The sequence below is a fragment of the Agelaius tricolor genome, unplaced genomic scaffold, assembly GCF_023055355.1.
Source record: "Agelaius tricolor isolate 1412-34295 unplaced genomic scaffold, bAgeTri1.0.p SCAF_34, whole genome shotgun sequence".
NCBI lineage: Eukaryota > Metazoa > Chordata > Aves > Passeriformes > Icteridae > Agelaius > Agelaius tricolor.
The window spans coordinates 4,171,854-4,189,198 of NW_027269294.1; the positions used below are offsets into that span (position 1 = coordinate 4,171,854).

Here is a 17,345-nt window from a genome sequence, read left to right on the forward strand (position 1 = left end):
CTTAGCATGGACATTAGTTTTTTCATATAGCCTTGTTTTATTACTATGATTGCTCATTACAAGTAATCAAACAGCATTAAAAATGAACAAGATCTGAATGGTTATGCCACAGAACATAAACAAATTTTGAAGCTGTAGGCAATGGAAGGGTGCCATTGCATCTAGTGCAGGTTTAGGATTTTTTGCAGCCAAAGAAAGGCACAATGCAGATAGATCATTTTACAGCTAACTTTTCTTGTTAGTACTTACCTACATGGAGAAGATAAAAGTAGGATTTACACAAACTTTCATTTTCTTTCAGCATTATCCATCCTCTTAGCTGAAATAATAAGAGCAGAGACATCACACAGGTTGTAGGGCAAATCACTGGTAACTGTATTTCCCTGCTTCTTGACTTGAATTAAATTGTATTTGGAGTTAAAAGGGTTGAGTTACAAGAGGTGACCTCATCTCAAACCTGTTGAAATTACTGAAATGACTTCTCTGCTTCCTTGGGCTACAAGTAATTGGCAGGTGGTGGCTGTTTGTTGCAGCCACAAAGCAGAGCTGTGTGGGGCTGCCCTGACTCTCCCCACACGCTGGAATCACCAGCCATGGAAAAATGTTTTGTCCAGAACTGGAAAGAGAGGCTGTGTAAGTCTTCTTAACCAAAAAGGGATAAAACTGCTTTGTCAAACAAAAGGGGTTCTTTTTCCCTAGGTGAAGCTCCTAAATCAAAGATCTGAGCAACTTCCCTGCTTCCTTGCTCACCAAAATACGTATATACACACACACCTTGATTTGTCCTGCATGACTGCTTTCACATTTTAATGATGATATTTCCAAATTCTTGTCAGCAACCTCCAAATGCACTTCTGGTACCATTGAAGTCTGTGGAGTGCTGGTATTTGTAACAACGGGACACGGGTCATACCCTTACATAATCTGCAATAACAAATTAATCTCTGCTCTAAATTTTCATTAGCCTGTACATGATAATAATAAATTACAAACACTGTTCTGTTCCTTTGACAATTATTTATTAAATTGATGCATTTATAAATATAAAACAGGGTTGGAAAAAGCCCAAAATCTTCTAGTAAATAATTGATTATAAGGAAACAATGCATTTCTCATTATTCTTAACTGAAAAAAAAATAAGCCTCCTACTAATTAACTGACTAGAAATATTTTACTTCTGTGTCTAGAATCCCAGTGGAAACAACTTGCAATTTTAACAGAGCTCAAATCTTGGATAATTCTCCTTTGGCTTCAGAAGGATTCAAAGTATATTCTTTGGTCACAAACTGACAGGCTGGTAAGCACAGAAAGGTGTGAAATGTGTGTTGTACCAGGTTGCACTTCTGTCAGAACCACTCTGTGACGGTGCTCACACACAGGGGTTTTCAGCTGAGGGAAGAGACGAGAAGGTTGACTCTATGTTCAGAAGGCTTGATTTACTGTTTTATGATATATATTACATTAAAACTATAGTAAAAAGAATAGAAAAGTTCCATCTCAGAAGGCTAGCTAAGCTAAGAAGAGAAAGGAATGAAAACAAAGGTCTGTAGCTCAGACAGAGAGAGAGAGCCAGCTCTGCCGTGACTGGTTCACTGATTCCAAACATCCACATGAGACCAATCATGGATCCACCTGTTGATTCCACAGCAGCAGATAACCATTGTCTACATTTTGTTTCTGAGGCCTCTCAGCTTCTCAGAAGGAAAAATCCTGAGAAAAAGATTTTCATAAAAAAATGTCTGCGACACCACTCATTGCTTTGTGCCACCATGTGCTAATTTGTTTTTTGCCTATGTAATTTATCTGCATGACACTTCCTTCTCATTCAGAAGACACTGGATTTTCTGCAGACTGAAAAATCCTGTTAGTCAGTGAGGCACCTTTTCTCTTACAGAGAGGAAAGAAGCTGTACTTGCACTCTGTTTCCCTTCCAACAGCACGCAAAGAGATCCATGTCTGGCAGCTGTGAAAAAAGGGTGACAACAACAAATGTGCCTTCACAGTTTTGCATCAGTTTTGACAACTGAGCATGAAGTTTGTACAAACTGTGAACAGCAGACATTTGGAACTCTGACAAAGCACATACTTACTGCATAATCCTAAACCAGAAATTTTAAAACATATTTTCTCCCCTTCCAAATCTCTACTCATGCTCTCTAGTTCAGGCAAACAGATAGTAGAACTAAAAAAGAACCCCTTTTCTCCTCCTCTTTCCTTCTCTTGACACATCAAAATACTTTGGAAGAGACAATTCAGATCCATGGTACCAACTTCTAATCAGCCACTGCAACTAATGATTAGTAACCCTTCCTGGCCTTGGATCCTTTGGTAGATACCTCGGGGATGAACTCCCCTCTAACCCAGATCAGTACCACAGCTTCTAGGATGACTGTCTAAAGGAAAGGAACAGCTTACCATCATCATTAGGTAATTGTGGATTAAGTCAGAAATACAGTGGCTCTTAAAATTGTCAAAACAGCCTCTGAAACACAAATTTAGATAAAGCATTTACTGGTGTTGAGCACACATGTTTGGAGAGAGCACTGAGGCCAAAACTTCAACTTGAGATTTATATGCTTTTATACACTTACCCATACTGTAAATTAACTTGGAAAAGAGAAAACACTAATTGGGCTAGAATCTTACTTGCTATCTAAGGATAAAGCTCAAAGTTGCTCTTACCAGCGTATACTTAATTTTGGCTATTCTCTCATCTTCATGCATCGTTTACTTTCCATCACTTGTGGAGACAGGCAGCTTCCACAAAGCAGTATTTATGAAGAGAAGCACCAATCCCTAAAGCAGAGTAGCACACAGTTGCAAAGTATGTTGGAGTGGCTGAACAGAAAATAAATTTTGTTGACTTTAGCACATCGGCGTAACGCCTAATGTTTTGTCTCCCACTGTGTGGCTGTGCTGATAAACACTGCTGGCTGCTCATCTTTCTCCTTGTGAAGCCTCGTGTCTCTGCACCTCCAGATTTAGGGATCCCCACCGAGCTTTATCACCCAGCCCCTTCCATCAGTGATATTAACACACAGTACGTAATGCACAGTACGTGCATGGCAGGGTGGAGGACACAAACCTCCCAGCCCCATAGAGCTTGCTGGTCATACTTGATACAGCAATTAAACACCAAAGAACTGCATGCATGAGCTGGTCCTTGTTTAAGCCTGGGAAGCCCAGCCTCAGCAGGCTGCAGGTACTCCAACAATTCCCTGTGGGAGCCTGCCACTGTGACACCTGTGAAGATCTAACCCAGACTCACTTGATGTCTTAGAGACAAAGTAGCCACTCAGTCCAGTGCAGACTCTTACTCACCCCAGACTTGGCTGCTCAGGCTGTTCTGACATTATTTGATTTACAGTTTCTATCCCAAATTGTATAGTTGGCATGGACACTGGTTCATTGAGCAAGAGACTTTTTAAATCACCTTGAGAAACTGTTCTTTCCCTCAAAAGGAGTCCATTTCTCATAGCTCCTGGTGCATGTGACACTTACCTCCACTTACTTTTACCACACCTTCTGACAGCCTTCTCTAGGGCTTGTTCCTTGGGTTTTCTTCCAACTGCAAAGAATACTTTTTTAAACAGAGTCTGTGCTAGACTAGGATTTATTCTTTTAGACACTTTGATTCCTGCTATTTGTCATCTCAACAATGTTTAGTGAACTTGTGGAATCAAAAATAAGCTGCAGCAAGCACAATGCTCAAAGCAAGTCATTTCATGTACTAGCTTTTTGGATTTTCCTTCCTTTTCTCCCCAACTCCCTTTCCTCATGCAAATGAAGCAAAATAAGAAAAAAACGACATATGTTATATAAAATATTTAACTTGTGAGGATTTGGGGTTTTTTTGAAGAGTGAGTTTAATTTAAAAAAATTAGCTAGTCATGATGTGCAAGTAGCATTTGATATACATGGCAAAATACTAAGTTGTAAATTGATTGGATTTTTAAGTTCCTTCCTTGTGCTGAGCAGCAGTTCCTCCATCCTCAATTCACTCCTTTTTTTCATTTCCATAGACAATTCCAATAGGTATTCTCTTTTATCCACACACAGAGAAAACCAGCTATTTTTTGCCACCAGTTATCAACTGCCACAGTTTGCCTAGATATGAAATTAAATTTCCTCATCTTCTGATTTAATACCAAAGTCTACATCTGGCCCAGTCCCTTTTGTTAGGAATAATCAAGTCCCACAGGAAGCAGTATTCTCCCTGGCCAGCCACAAATCTATTTCTGTTCTCAGAGCATCAGGGGACAATGGCAACAGCACCATGCTGCAAATATCCTCACTCCTTGCAGCCCTTGTGCCATTTTCCTTTCTTTCAATGATTTCCAGATGACTTGAACCCAAAAATCAGCTCTAAACCTCCTATAAATCTCATTTGCACTTAGAGCAAAAGGTTTGCAAGAGCAACTCCTTTCATCTAAAATCTTTCAGCTCCAAATATATTAGCAAGTGTGAATACCTCTTGCTTGTTCTGTCACTTTAGGTAACCATTTTTGTAGCAAATTTAAGACTTGGGTTGACTGTCACACAAAGCCTTACCTAATTGTAAAAAGCCAATTACCTGGCACAGCTTTTAGCTGTTGCCATTCTATTTATCTTGCACTGGAATTAATTCTCCATCTAAGAGCAGAGTCAGTCATCTCCAAATTTTCATTCAAGAAATAAAATATAACAGTAATTTCATTTTCTGCTAGTCCAATTCTCATTTTCTTCCTTTCTATTTGATGCTAATACCAAGCTTTGTCATTTGCAAAATATGGTGCTAAGTATCTGTACTGCAGTGACCTGGATCTTTTGCATCTCAAGCAGAGACCTACTTAGCATAAACAAACTGATTCAGTTCTAGATGTCAACTTAAAATTGAGGGAGTCTTTGGCTCTAAGCCTCCTCAGGGACATGCAAAATATGGTGTTAGAGGGATTGAAAAAGAGAAGCTGCACTTACAAGAACTGTTATTAGCATTTTAAATTTAGGTTACCATTGTGATTTGGAGTATTATTAAAATACTGTGATATGAACATTATCATAGTGCAGTGCTCTCAATTTTAAATGTTTCTATTTCTAATCATGAATTTCACATTGTCAAGTAGAGAGTTCAGCTATTTTCACCTCTAATGACTGTGTGCCAGAATTTCAGTCTCTCATTTTCACGTATCAAATACACCTTGGGGTAGGTTCTTTTCTAAAGAATATAATGCTGCAGTTCCATATGTCAGATATTCAGTGATATAAACGACCCTGAATTATTTCTGAAAGAGACATCCCTGTTAGCAAATATACTTTAAAAGGTGAAATGAGCTCATTAAACTTCCGTAAGCAAGACAGCAGAATCTTACCTTCTGGCCAAGTGAAGACATTGATCCACCAATAATCTTTTGAAAAGTTCACCAGAAGAGCCTGAGATCTGCAGGAGAGTTCAGCAAAGTTCACTGCTGGCAATTTTGTGTGGTATTCACATTCTCTGAACAGCGAGAGACATAATTCTCTCTCCCAGGATTTCTCCTGGGAAACAAATCTTATCTCTACATGCTGCTCCTGTAGTTTGGCACATGTGGAATGTGTTATGGAGATTGTTTATCAAGAGTGATTTGTTAATTGGAGTCTGGTGATGGTTGTTTGGATTGATTGGCCAATTGACTGTCTCCAGACAGTCACAGCTTTTTCTTTAGTACCTCTTTAGTGTAGTTTTAATATAGTATTAGTGTAATATAACATAGCTTATAAAGCAATTGTTCAGCCTTCTGAATCATAGAGTCAGAGCACATAATTCCCTGGCTAGGGGCTCCTTGCATCGATAATTTCATGGCAATAATCCATATTTTCCTTTGGGATAGTGGATTTCGTGCTTTATAGCTGCTCCATCTCCAAGAATGGCTTTTGCTTTCTGAACAGATACTGGTAAGTAGTTAATGTATGTTTTACAAGCTTAAAAGGCTGCACATTGCATGCTCTGGAGCAAAGCAATTGACTGACTCCCTGTTTGCCCTTGAAAATCACAACTCCTATTGGGCCAAATGCCATCAGTGGCAGGTAAACAAGATGCCAGATTCACTTCCATGTAATGATTTCTCTTCCATGTTAGATTAGTATTTACAATCTTTTCCAAATCCTTTTACAAGTTACAAAGCATTTATAAAGGAAAAATAACTACTCCAAGTACAAGAGAGCATTGGTGGGAAATTACTTGGGGAAAAAGCTGATGAATAGAATAAGAAACCTTGGAAATACAGACCACAACAGAAATAACTAGCAAAGATCAACATAAAAGAATTAGCAAAATTTGGTAATATTGTTTGGCCTCATACTTGCCTTCCACAAAAGGGCTTTCAGAGTAAATACAAAGTGGCCCACAGGGAGATAAAAATATCTCTTATCCTTTCTGATGAAATCAGAATTACACTCTCAGACTTGTTTTCATCTAAGAGTCTTCCTACTGTGATTCATCTGCACTTTCTCTGAGAAGGTAATTAAAACAATCTCACTTCTATACAAGCTTTTCAAAAACCATCTGATGGCTTAACAAGTACTAGTCTCAGTGAAAGGCACCACCACTTAGGAAGCTCTCAGGAAATGGCTACTCCTACCTTTTCTGATGTGGTGGTTGGCTGCTTGGCCATGATTTGAGCAGCAGCTGAATTTGTCCCTCTAAACTCCAGGGGATTTTATAACATCCACGAACATTCTATCACCCACACGTTTGGTCGGATTGGCAGCACATTCCTAATGAAAAGATAAATCACAATATTTCAGAAAGGATTAAAACAAAACCAGTTCATGAAATACCCTGTGCACCGCTCTATTTCAAACAATTCACATGGCATAAATCCCAGAGCCAGCAATGTGGGGCTCATGTGAGAGCTAATGAGGCTCTTTGGCTGTAAGCTGGGTATCATTTAAGCATTCTTTAATACTGGTGTGACTGGTGACCCTGCTACAATGCTATTGCACCATGATTTAGTTAGATGTGATTAATTTCATATAACCCTTATTATTCTAAATTAGATCATCTTGCTCTGAATAAGCAATTTCTTTCTTTCAATTAGAATATGAAATCATTCTTCTTCCTTTCTAGTGTTTTGCATAACGTTAGCTAGACAGGGTGCTGTCATGTGCTACACAGCAAGAGGCTTGTGCTAGCACATTCCTGCTGCTTGTACTGCTGTTACCACCTGCTGTCCCCAAAAATAAAATTTAAAGAAGAGGATGTATGTGCAAACACACAGATTTCAAAGCACAGGCAGATTCCAGGGTGTAATTATAAATAAATTGTTTTAGGACATTTAACTGAAAGCATATTACAAATGCCACTATTAACAGCATACAGAAGCAATTGACTTTTGGGCTTGTAAGGGTTTGGGGGTTATTTTCCACTTGGCTAAAGATGATGGTGAGGACTTTCGGGACAGGCTGGATAATTTATTTTCAGTTAACACATCTCCATGAATCAAATTGTCACGTAACACAACAAAAGGTTAACAGTAGGAAAAGGTACAATTTGTCACACAGTCACAGCAGATTAATGAGGTAGCCACTGGGGCTGGCAAAGGCACTGGCAAGCAGGAGACTGAGGGGAAAGAACAGGAGTGGGAAGAGATGGGATCTCACTGCCACAGTCCCTGTGGGCAAAGCAAGGGTTTATTTCCCCCTTCAAGCAGCACTGCAGCACTGGGTTATACCTTGCTTTTCAATAACAGGTTAGAAGCAAATCTAGTTACAAAAGAATGAAAAACATTCAAGTATTGAATAAGCAGATGTCATAATCAACTACAAAAAGACATGTAAGATTTCCATTGCCTGCCACAGAATTTCAGTCTAAGGCTGAAACAACAACAAGCTCTCTGAGGTAAATGCAACCACCAAGGATCAGAATTTTGGACAATTTAATGCACTGGGGTGGTATTAAACAACAGGGAGCTTTTATAGGTACCTAAACTGCCCATAAAAGAGTTATTTGCAAAGGAAGCAACCTGTTCAGAGTATTCCAAGGATAAAAAAAGTCAAGAAAGTAAGAAAAAGCATTAAGGATTAAATTGTGTAAAAAATCCAGAGAATCTCAAATTAACTGCAGTGCAATGGAACAATCTAATCTTTAATGGTATCAGTATCAATAAGCATTTTTGGCACAGATTACTTTTCACATTACAGAAATGTATTCGGGGCCACTGTGGTCTCTGTTTTGTACAAATGTGAGTGGTTTACTAAGCGAACACCAGGAAATAAATCTGAGGAGTTTTCTCCTGAATGTAACAGAGACAAGAAAAATAGAGCTGTGAATCAAATCTTTGCCATTTAATATTTCATAACTATTGTTATATTGTACACTGCTCAGCATGAACTTCTAGATCATTTTATATGGAAAAAAGTTCAGAAAATATTCTGCGTATTAAGGAATCAATGGCAGAGAACTCTGCATTTTTTCAAGAAATATTTTGACCATGACTTCACAAATGGTTCCAGTCATCTACTGGGTAAATTAATTACTTAGTTGAAATAGGCAAAGACATTTAGCAAAAAAATCCAGTAAATCAGAAAGTCTTACGCCAGCACACAAGTAAGAGGTTTCCCAAATCCTCAAAAGTGGATACATTTCTTAATAGATTTCTTAATACATTTGTGTATTAAGAACCTCATCTATGTTTCCCTAGTAGTGCAGGGAGTTTTCCAAAACAGCAGATTGGTTTGGACAAATAAGCCTTGGACAAGCTTTTGTGTTTGAGAGGGCCACAGATGAGGTAAGTGCAAAACTCCCCTTCAGTCAGCTCCTAGAAAAGTCTTCCTAAGCTGTGAGCTTTCCTTTTTCATATCCAGAACAAACTCTCAGTTGCAGTCCCAGGTGTAACACTGGTGAACAAAGACAGGTTTTATCAAGGAACTCTTCCTTACAGTTAGAAAGGACAGAATGATGACAAGAGTTCCTGGCAAGTGCTTGTGATGCCTCTGGAATGCAACCTGGCAGGCCCACAACTCTGTCATCGATTGGCATTCAAATGCTTGACACTCGAGAGCAGCAAATGCTCTTAAGGGGAAACTGAGGTAACAAGAGAGATAATTTCCTAAAGGTTATTCCATAAACAAAACCAGGCTTGGCACCTGGGCATTAGACCAATGCTTTTCTAACTAGACAACAACTCCCCCACCATGAGAAATTCATTGCATAGGTTTGCTCTTCTTTCTGTCTACTCTTGCCTAAGGTAAAGTGTGTGCCACTAGCCTGTCCACCTTGGCATGGGGGAAGAGGCTTTTCATCTAAAGAGCTCCTTTTCCTAACATCACGCCCCATATCCCATCCTGGGAAGCTGGAAAACTCGTCTGGGAGAAACATGTGTGCCGTCATTTTCGTTTAGGAGTCAGGAAAAGTCAACATTTTTGCAAATTTTTTTGCAAAACCTTAGCAATGCATCAGCCTTTGAAATACCAACATGTTGAATGTGAAATGCAGTTCTGATTTCTCTCAGTTTAAAGACCATCAAGCCAAGCTGGAAAAAGTGTGAAGAATGATGGTTAATGGGACCAAGTTTTCCAGTGTCCAGAACTCTTCAGCTTAGAAATGCACGACTAAAGGGGGCAAGGAATAGGAGTCTAAGCATAACATTGAGTGGCAGAAGCTGGTGATGGAGGATGTCTTAATTTTTATTAATTTCTTAATACAAACAAACAAAAAAACCCAAAACCAAATGAATTTCCCTGGTTGTTTTCTCTTCTCAAGCAGACTACAAACTACTACTAAAATATTAAACCTACAATTCTGAGAAGCCAAATAGTGTTTAGTTTTCCAGCTCCTTGTTAAGTCCGTTATGTTGAAATATTAAATGCCGTGAAAGAAAAAAATAATTATTTGACCCAGACCAAAATCTAGAGATGGTCATTAATAAACATCATACCTTGTCATTGCCAGCTCCAGCAAGTGCCAAATCTCCATGACTTGGGTTTTAATCCATTGCTGACTTCAGGTTCTAGGTTGATGACACTTGACAAGCTTTGGAAATTTGCCTTCCTTAACTTTTATCCAGAGAAAAGTAAAAATCTTCCCAAACCTACAAGAGTCATTAAATGTGAAAAAGAAAAACTTTTAAGACACGGTTAAGTCCAGCTGTGAAGTGTCCCTTCTGTGTCACTGCCCAGCCTACCTGACATCAGCTGCTGCTTCAGTCTGAGCCCTGGCATGAGAACTGGAGCCAGAGCTGTGTGATGGGTGACAGCTGAGCTGGGGCCAGTGCAGTGAAATGGCTTCTGATCTGCTCAGGAAAAACAGATCAGGAAGACACAGTAACCAGATGGACTGAGGCTTGAGGAAGACTGCAGGAAAAGCAGGATGGCTGCAGGAATCTTTTCCCTAGTGCAGGCTCCAGCTGACTTGTTGTCTGGAAACCCAAGTCCTCTGCCCAAGGGCCAGTTAATGAGTTACATTCACAGGTGTCAGGAACCTCCTTGACCTTGTGCTGGTGGGACACAGATGAAGAAACATGGCAGAGAGGGAGCAGGAAGTGGTTACTGGACATGGAAATGGCATTTTCACTTCCTATTGATTTTAAATGACACAGCTGACCTCTACCCGTGTTCAGGAAAAAACTTTTTCTAATTTCTCTGTCTTCCACATCCTCAAGTTTATGACAGTCAAGCTATCGCAGTGCACCAAAGACTTTTGAAGTTATTTCTTTTGAATAAGAAGTCTGCAGCTTAAAGAGTTTTGCCTAAATACATTTTCTACCTAAAATAATTTGAAATAATAACATTCTTTAAACATGACCTAGAATTTTTAGAATTGGTTATTAAGCACCAACATTATAAACAATGAAAACCACTGGATGAGGAAAATCACTGCCTGAGGAATTGGAAATGGAGTTTTTTGATGGCTGTCCAAGTGAACTGTTATGAATCAGTACTGTAGACTTGGCTTCCCTGCAAATCAGCTCACCACAAAAGTTATCATTCAGTGCAGCTCAGCTGCTTTTTCCAAACCAATTAATGTAAGAACTCTAAAGGAAAGGAGATTTGGGTATGAAAACGTGATTGCCTCCAGTTGCTTTAAATCACATTGCTTTATATCAGTCCTCATTATTTATTCTTATTATTTGCCTTTGCAGAAAACTATCGCTGAGGTTCTTTTCTTATAATTTCCATGTGAAAACAAAGAGGTGTTTTACCAAAGATGTTATTATGGATTTTTTTAAATTCAGAGGCAAAATAAGTCCATGGCAATCAGGCACTTGGCATTTAATATTTTAATAAAAATAGAGACCTTCAGAGAACCATCTGCTAGATATCAAGATTTCATTTGAGAAGGGCATATCCCTATTTTCCTAGCTTTATAAAACTCTGCTAACTCCAGAGATTACCCTGCCTCATCACTTGAAGCTTCTACAGAAGAGCACTGCAGAAAATTTACAACACGTTTTTTTCTTGCCATCTCTCAAGGTCTCACAGAGCCCTAGACTGGAATTCTTTTCCATTTTAATATGTTTCACTGAAAATATTCTTACAGACACAAGCTGAAAGCCTGAAACACCATAGGCAAACAGATACCTAAGAAATGTTTCAGGAGAAAGTGGTCCCTCTTTCACCTGCTCCTGAGCCACACGAGTTTTTCCCATCTTCAAGTAGCTGCTCATCCTCTCAAGTGTTCTTAGTGTGCTCAGAAAGAGCTGTCAGCTTCTCCCTCAGACACTGTTCTGTTGGCTATTTACTGGAAAAAAGAACTCTGGAGGGAACCTCACATGTGTCATTTGTCAGTTCTGTTTTGTTCTTATTTAAAGGCATGACTCATTGAGCTGAGGTATACAGCATAAATAAACAGCATGTCAGACAACAAGTGCTAGGTTGGCCTGGTATCCTTTTTTGTCCTCTGTTCCTGTCACTTAAATCCCCAAAGTTTTGCTTTCTTCTGACCACAGTGCAGCTCTTAATCTTCTGGGAATGAGAAAGCCCCTACCATTTTCCAGAACCACAGTCCTCTGGGATCTGGCATAAATAAGTAGCTGTTACTGTTATTCCATTCTCCTCAGACCTCTCACAGGTAGCCCACAGCAGCCAGGCTGAGCCTTCTCTGCCACAGGGGCTGCCCCAAGTGATGGTTGGCACAGTGGCACACAAGAAAGGATACCTGAAAGGTGAATGAGCTCCTGAAAAACACTGTAGGCTAATTAAAACTATAATATTGTGATGATAGACAAGGCAAACACCTCTGAACAAAGGTTCCCTCATGCTGTCAAAGGCTGAGTGTACAAGTGTCAAAAACGTGGCATGTGGGAATTACTTTACGCTTTCCCTTTAGGTAGATCCATTTCACACATACCTTTTCCAAGTGTTGAGCTTATTAAAGCCTTAAAAAAATTACATTTAAAACATTCAATGCATTCAACGCAAAAAGCATTCAATGAATGCTTCTTTTGTCTGAGCCTAAATTCAAAGTTGTACTCAGAGCCACTGGGTCCTCCTCTCTGTTGTGAAACAAGGTACTATATCTTTGAAAATAGGCCCATGTTGTATAGCTAGGTAAAGGAAATCCTTCCCACCATTCATCTGCTAGCCCTTATTAAACTACTTAGATTGGGACATCAGGACTACAGTAAATATCTTTATGTTTCAAAATCCATCATGTGGTAAACACAAATGCCACCATTTACTAAGGAAACTCATTTCTGGGGCAATAGAATTTTCATTATACCAATCAAATGTATATTTACTAATTTTGACTCAAGTTTATGCGTTACTCTGATTTAAAAAAAGAAAATGGGAGGAGAACCAAATCAGCTTTTCTGTGTGTGCATGTTAACCGTATACACAACACCTGCCCTTGGAAAATAATTCTGTAGTTGCCTTTTAGCAAACCCATGTAACTGTGGGCCAAAATGGGATTTCATTTGGTCAACCTAGATTACATAACTGGGTCTTTTCACTGATTTCTAGGTGTCAAAAACTGCAGCTCAAAAATATGGTTTGTTTCAAGGGTGTGTGGTAGCAGTTCTGCACTAAATTAGTGAAGTATTTCAGTCATCGTGTTTGTTATACCAGAATAATGATTAGGATCTGGTACCATTGCCTACTGTACACAACCTGTACTTATGGCTGGTATATTTTAAGTAAATAGTTTGACAGCTGCAGCTAACAAGAAATATCCTTCCCAAGACTGAAAGCTTCAGTACATGATCTCTTCCTCTTACAGTTCATTACTAATTTCTAATACAGGACTGATTGTATTCTCTCTTCAGGTTTTTACACACAGTTCTAGGTAACACATAGTGATAGGACTAATTAATTTCAACAATACTTCCCAACCAGAGCTGGAAATGTCATCCAATTTCTTTTAGAGGTTTATGGTGAGTTATTTAAATTAAAAAAAAAAACAACCAAAACCCACCACTTGAACAGAATGGAATTTGCAGTGCAAATATAAGATATAACTCAAGAGAGTGTGCTCCAAGCACCCTACTTTCAAGTGCCATGTAACTATTGTCTTTTCTTTCAAGACATTTTCCAGCAAAAAATACCAGGAACAAATGGATACACAAGTTTCCAATGCTTCTCAAAACTCTAAGCTACTATCCTTTAATTGGGCGTTTGGAGAGATGAGGCTTCACAGGCACTCAAGTTTAAAAACAACTCAGAGCATTTTCATTTTGTCTCAGAAAGATTTGGCAACAATGGTTTTGACATGCAATTCGAAGCAACTTTCTTTTCAAATTTCAGATGCAATTCAAGAATCATTTGTTTTGGTGGCAAACCTGGCCTAAAAAGCTCTTGATTTTGTCTCCCACGCCCTACTGCACAGTTGTCTTGTGGATTCATGGATTTCAACCCTACCACTGAGACAGCAAGTCAAAGCACAGAGAATTAAATTAGGATTTAAATTATTACAGGAATATACCTTCGTGGCTGATGCCATTACCTTGTCAAATTATGAAATAATTTTTTTAAGTTTAGGACCAGGATCCTAAACTGGCCTCAGAAGTTGACCAGGACATCCTGCAGGACTAAGAACATAGCAGCAATATATTCTTGGAAAAGGAGTTTTGAAAGAGTCAGACCATTCTATTTGGTTCCTATGGACCACAGGTGCCATTTTCCTGAAGACATCCAATAACACAATATGGATGACCACTGCTAGGTCCAAACAATAAGAACTTGGACAAAGCAGAAGGATCAGGCTTTTTGATCACCTGTGGCTAGCAATAAATTCAAGAGGAATTCCAGGATTTTTCCAATTACAATCAGCAATGCTTTGGCACATTTGGAAATGAGAAAAAAGGCCAAGAATTTGAATTTGACAACTGCTTCTCACCTCCATATTCGTATACATGCAAATGCCACTTCTGCCAGGAATTTGGAAAAACTTGGTTTTGGTCATGAAATGTTTTTATTCCTATGATTACTTTCCTTCCAAACTTCAAATTTTTATTTTTTCTAAGAAATGGCAGCTCAGAATAAATTACAGAGAAGATATCTACAGAGGATTCATTTCAAGAGATAATCACTCTCACTTTGCCAGCAGCAGCAACTTAATGAAAAAAGCAGGTGTTTGGCAATGCCTTAAAGGCTTGATATAGGCCTGGCCCAGGAGATGTCACCAATCCCAAGAGCCACAGTAAGAATCAACTCCTTGAGGCAATATTCCTTCCTTCTCTAACTTTTCAAACTTTCAAAACTGGCTAACAAGAACAAAATCAATAACAGCGATTTCTGCAGGCATTCCTAGGTCTGTTTTCAGCTGAAATTATTACCCCAGAAAAGAGCACTTGTATGGTTTGAATGGCAACTGGCTGCTGGAAGCACTTCTAATTACTACCCTGCTCTTCACTGGAAGATTTCTTTTCCACAGTGCCCTTACATTTTTACAGGTGTACCTTATCTAAACTTGTTCCCCTTAAAATTGGATATATTTGGCAACTGAAAAGATACAAGAGGAAACGACTGACCATGATTAAATCTTTCATCCCTCAAGCCCAGTGAAGGGCTGGTTTTCGGCTGCTTAACTAACTCTGCCTCATTCCCTCTGAGAGCAGTGTCCTCCCATGCTGCCATCTAAGTGGCACCTGAGAAGTCTGCACAAAAAAAACTAGTATAAACACAGATTGTCAGGCAGACAGAAAAGAACATGAGAAATAAGATATCCTCAATGTTTTTGAGAAAGTGAGACAAGTTAGCACCACCAGGAGAGATCAAGTCTGAGAACACAGCAGGGAAAGAGAACAGTACCATGCTTACCATTACCATCCATTTTGAAAGCATTAACTCCACACGTTTTCACCTGCCAACACAATCAGTCGTAGAGAAGCAAGAATAACCCTTACAGCATTATGTTTGCATAACTATAATCGGAGTTGCCACTTTTCTCCTAGTTTAACGAGTAAAACAAGTTCTGAACTATTAGGCTGGACTTAAACTGTTGATCTTTCATACTTATCCCCCAGAGAAACACCTCTCTTGTAATGCACTAACACTTGCATTGACAAACAGAGTTTTTCCTAGACCTAATATGTCACAGGACTTTAAAGCCAGGCCCACTTCTCAGAAGTGTTTCTCTTGAATGGCTACAAAGTGATTTCCTTTCCTCCTTAAAGTCTGCACAGTGGCAGGTTACAAAGCCCTCTTAAAGCTGTTGGTGAGATCACAGTGATCCAAGTCACCCGAGGCTGTGATGGTAGAGAAATGTTGCTGAGCTCAGACACCTGCCCTCCTGCACACCAGGGAATGAGAACTGCTCCCAGATGGAAATGTGACCATCTACACTTGTGACAACCTTTATTTCTGATCCCAGTCCTGTCCATGAAGAGGGCGCTGCTCCTATTCAAATGCTCTGGCCCAGTAAACACGGCCCAGTGAAGGACGGCAGAGCAAACACTGTTTGCTGTCACAGACCTGTGACAAACTGGGGAGCTGCTGACTCCTGCAGTGATGCTCACTTCCTTTCATAAGTTCACTGCTTTCAGCAAAGACTCCTTTTCCCTGAAAGATGCTTTTATTTTAACACTGGGCTCCATTAATTTTAAACTAAGCGCCATCCTCCCCACTGCTGAGTTGAAGAATCACTGCTTTTATTTCTGCCTGAGATTTGTAGCTGCTGACAACCTCTTCATCAGATAGTTCTTGAAATTTCAGTCACAGAAAGGCATAATCATTTCTGGCATGTTAAAAGCATATATTCCCATCACAACCTAGCATCGCTTTTTCTTAAAATAAAAAAAAAAAGGCAACCAAAAAAACCCAGAAAAATCCCAAAAACCCAACCCAAACCAAAAAACCCAACAGTAATAAGGTTATTCTGCTTTACATTTATAGCCACCTCTGCCTATTTGAAGTTAATCATCAATAAAGCATTAGGAAATACTAATTTGTTTTTTGCAAATTTTCTTGTTACCGAGCACTTCTACAAAAGTCTGTACAGCAACAACCCTGTGGCAGCAGCAGCTTTGATGATAACTTAGTGCTGTTAGCCACAACTCAAACCAACCTATAAAAAGGAGTGATCCCTTCCCAACAGGCACACTAGGATATTATCTTGGCCTTCAACAACTTCATCTGCAATGGCAGGTGTTATTTTCTTCCAGGAAGGACTGAGAAAAGCTGAATGGCAATAACCTGTGAAAGCATTCTACTCTTTCAGGTTTTGGAAATGCATCAACACTTTTGCTGCACCCTGTTTGGTACAACTGAGCACTTCCTTGGTTTAGGGACTTGACAGGAGCACCAGGGTACATATAGGAATGCTGCCTGGGGAGAACACTCCCTTTCCAGCTCAGAGAACCTGCAATACCCACATTTTACCTTTTCTTGGATGTTTTTCATTAAGCACCACAGGGGCGTTTAACAGATTTGACTTAGAGCCCATCTTGTCTCATTAGTAAGGCAGGGGGGCACTGATACTTTTAGTTCCAAATACAAGTTCCCAAAAAACACAGAAGGACACTGCTTCCACACATGCTGCAGATCATAACAATGCCCCTGCTTTGTCTCTTGACAGCAACCACAGAGAAAAAATACTGGAGACAGTTGGAGATTGCCTGCTGCTCAGATAGTGCTTTTCAGTTAGTTTCATGGTCACGAATGGCATTTTCATTCCCAGAAAAGACCCTTAAAATTGAGTCCAACCACTAAGCCAGCACTGCCAGGGTCAGCACTAAACCATGTCCCTACATGCTGCATCTACACATCTTTTAAACACCTCCAGGGATGGTGACTTCACCACTCCCCTGGACAGTCCTTTGGGTGAAGAAGTCTTTTCTAATATCCAACCTGAACTTCCCCTGACACAACCTGAGGCCACTTCCCCTTGTCCTGTGTCACTCTGACCTCCACCTGGCAACAGGTTCCTTTTAGGCAATTGTGGAGAGCAATAA

The 17,345-nt window shown here is 39.6% G+C and overlaps 1 long non-coding RNA gene across 5 annotated transcripts in view; it reads right to left on the reverse strand.

Annotated features, from left to right (window-relative positions):
• Nucleotides 1-249: 249 nt before the first annotated feature.
• The window catches only part of LOC139602449 (uncharacterized), a 30,132-nt gene continuing 13,036 nt past the window's right edge, over nucleotides 250-17,345 (reverse strand). For 2 of the 5 annotated variants that reach the window (XR_011683224.1, XR_011683220.1), the window contains 3 exons: nucleotides 9,894-10,046; nucleotides 6,597-6,732; nucleotides 250-319 (listed from right to left, as the gene is read on the reverse strand). This is a non-coding gene — a long non-coding RNA (uncharacterized lncRNA). Of the gene's footprint in view, nucleotides 320-2,682; nucleotides 2,797-3,501; nucleotides 3,569-5,348; nucleotides 5,474-6,596; nucleotides 6,733-9,893; nucleotides 10,047-17,345 lie in introns of all 5 variants that reach the window. The other 3 variants (XR_011683221.1, XR_011683222.1, XR_011683223.1) reach the window with 3 other exon arrangements.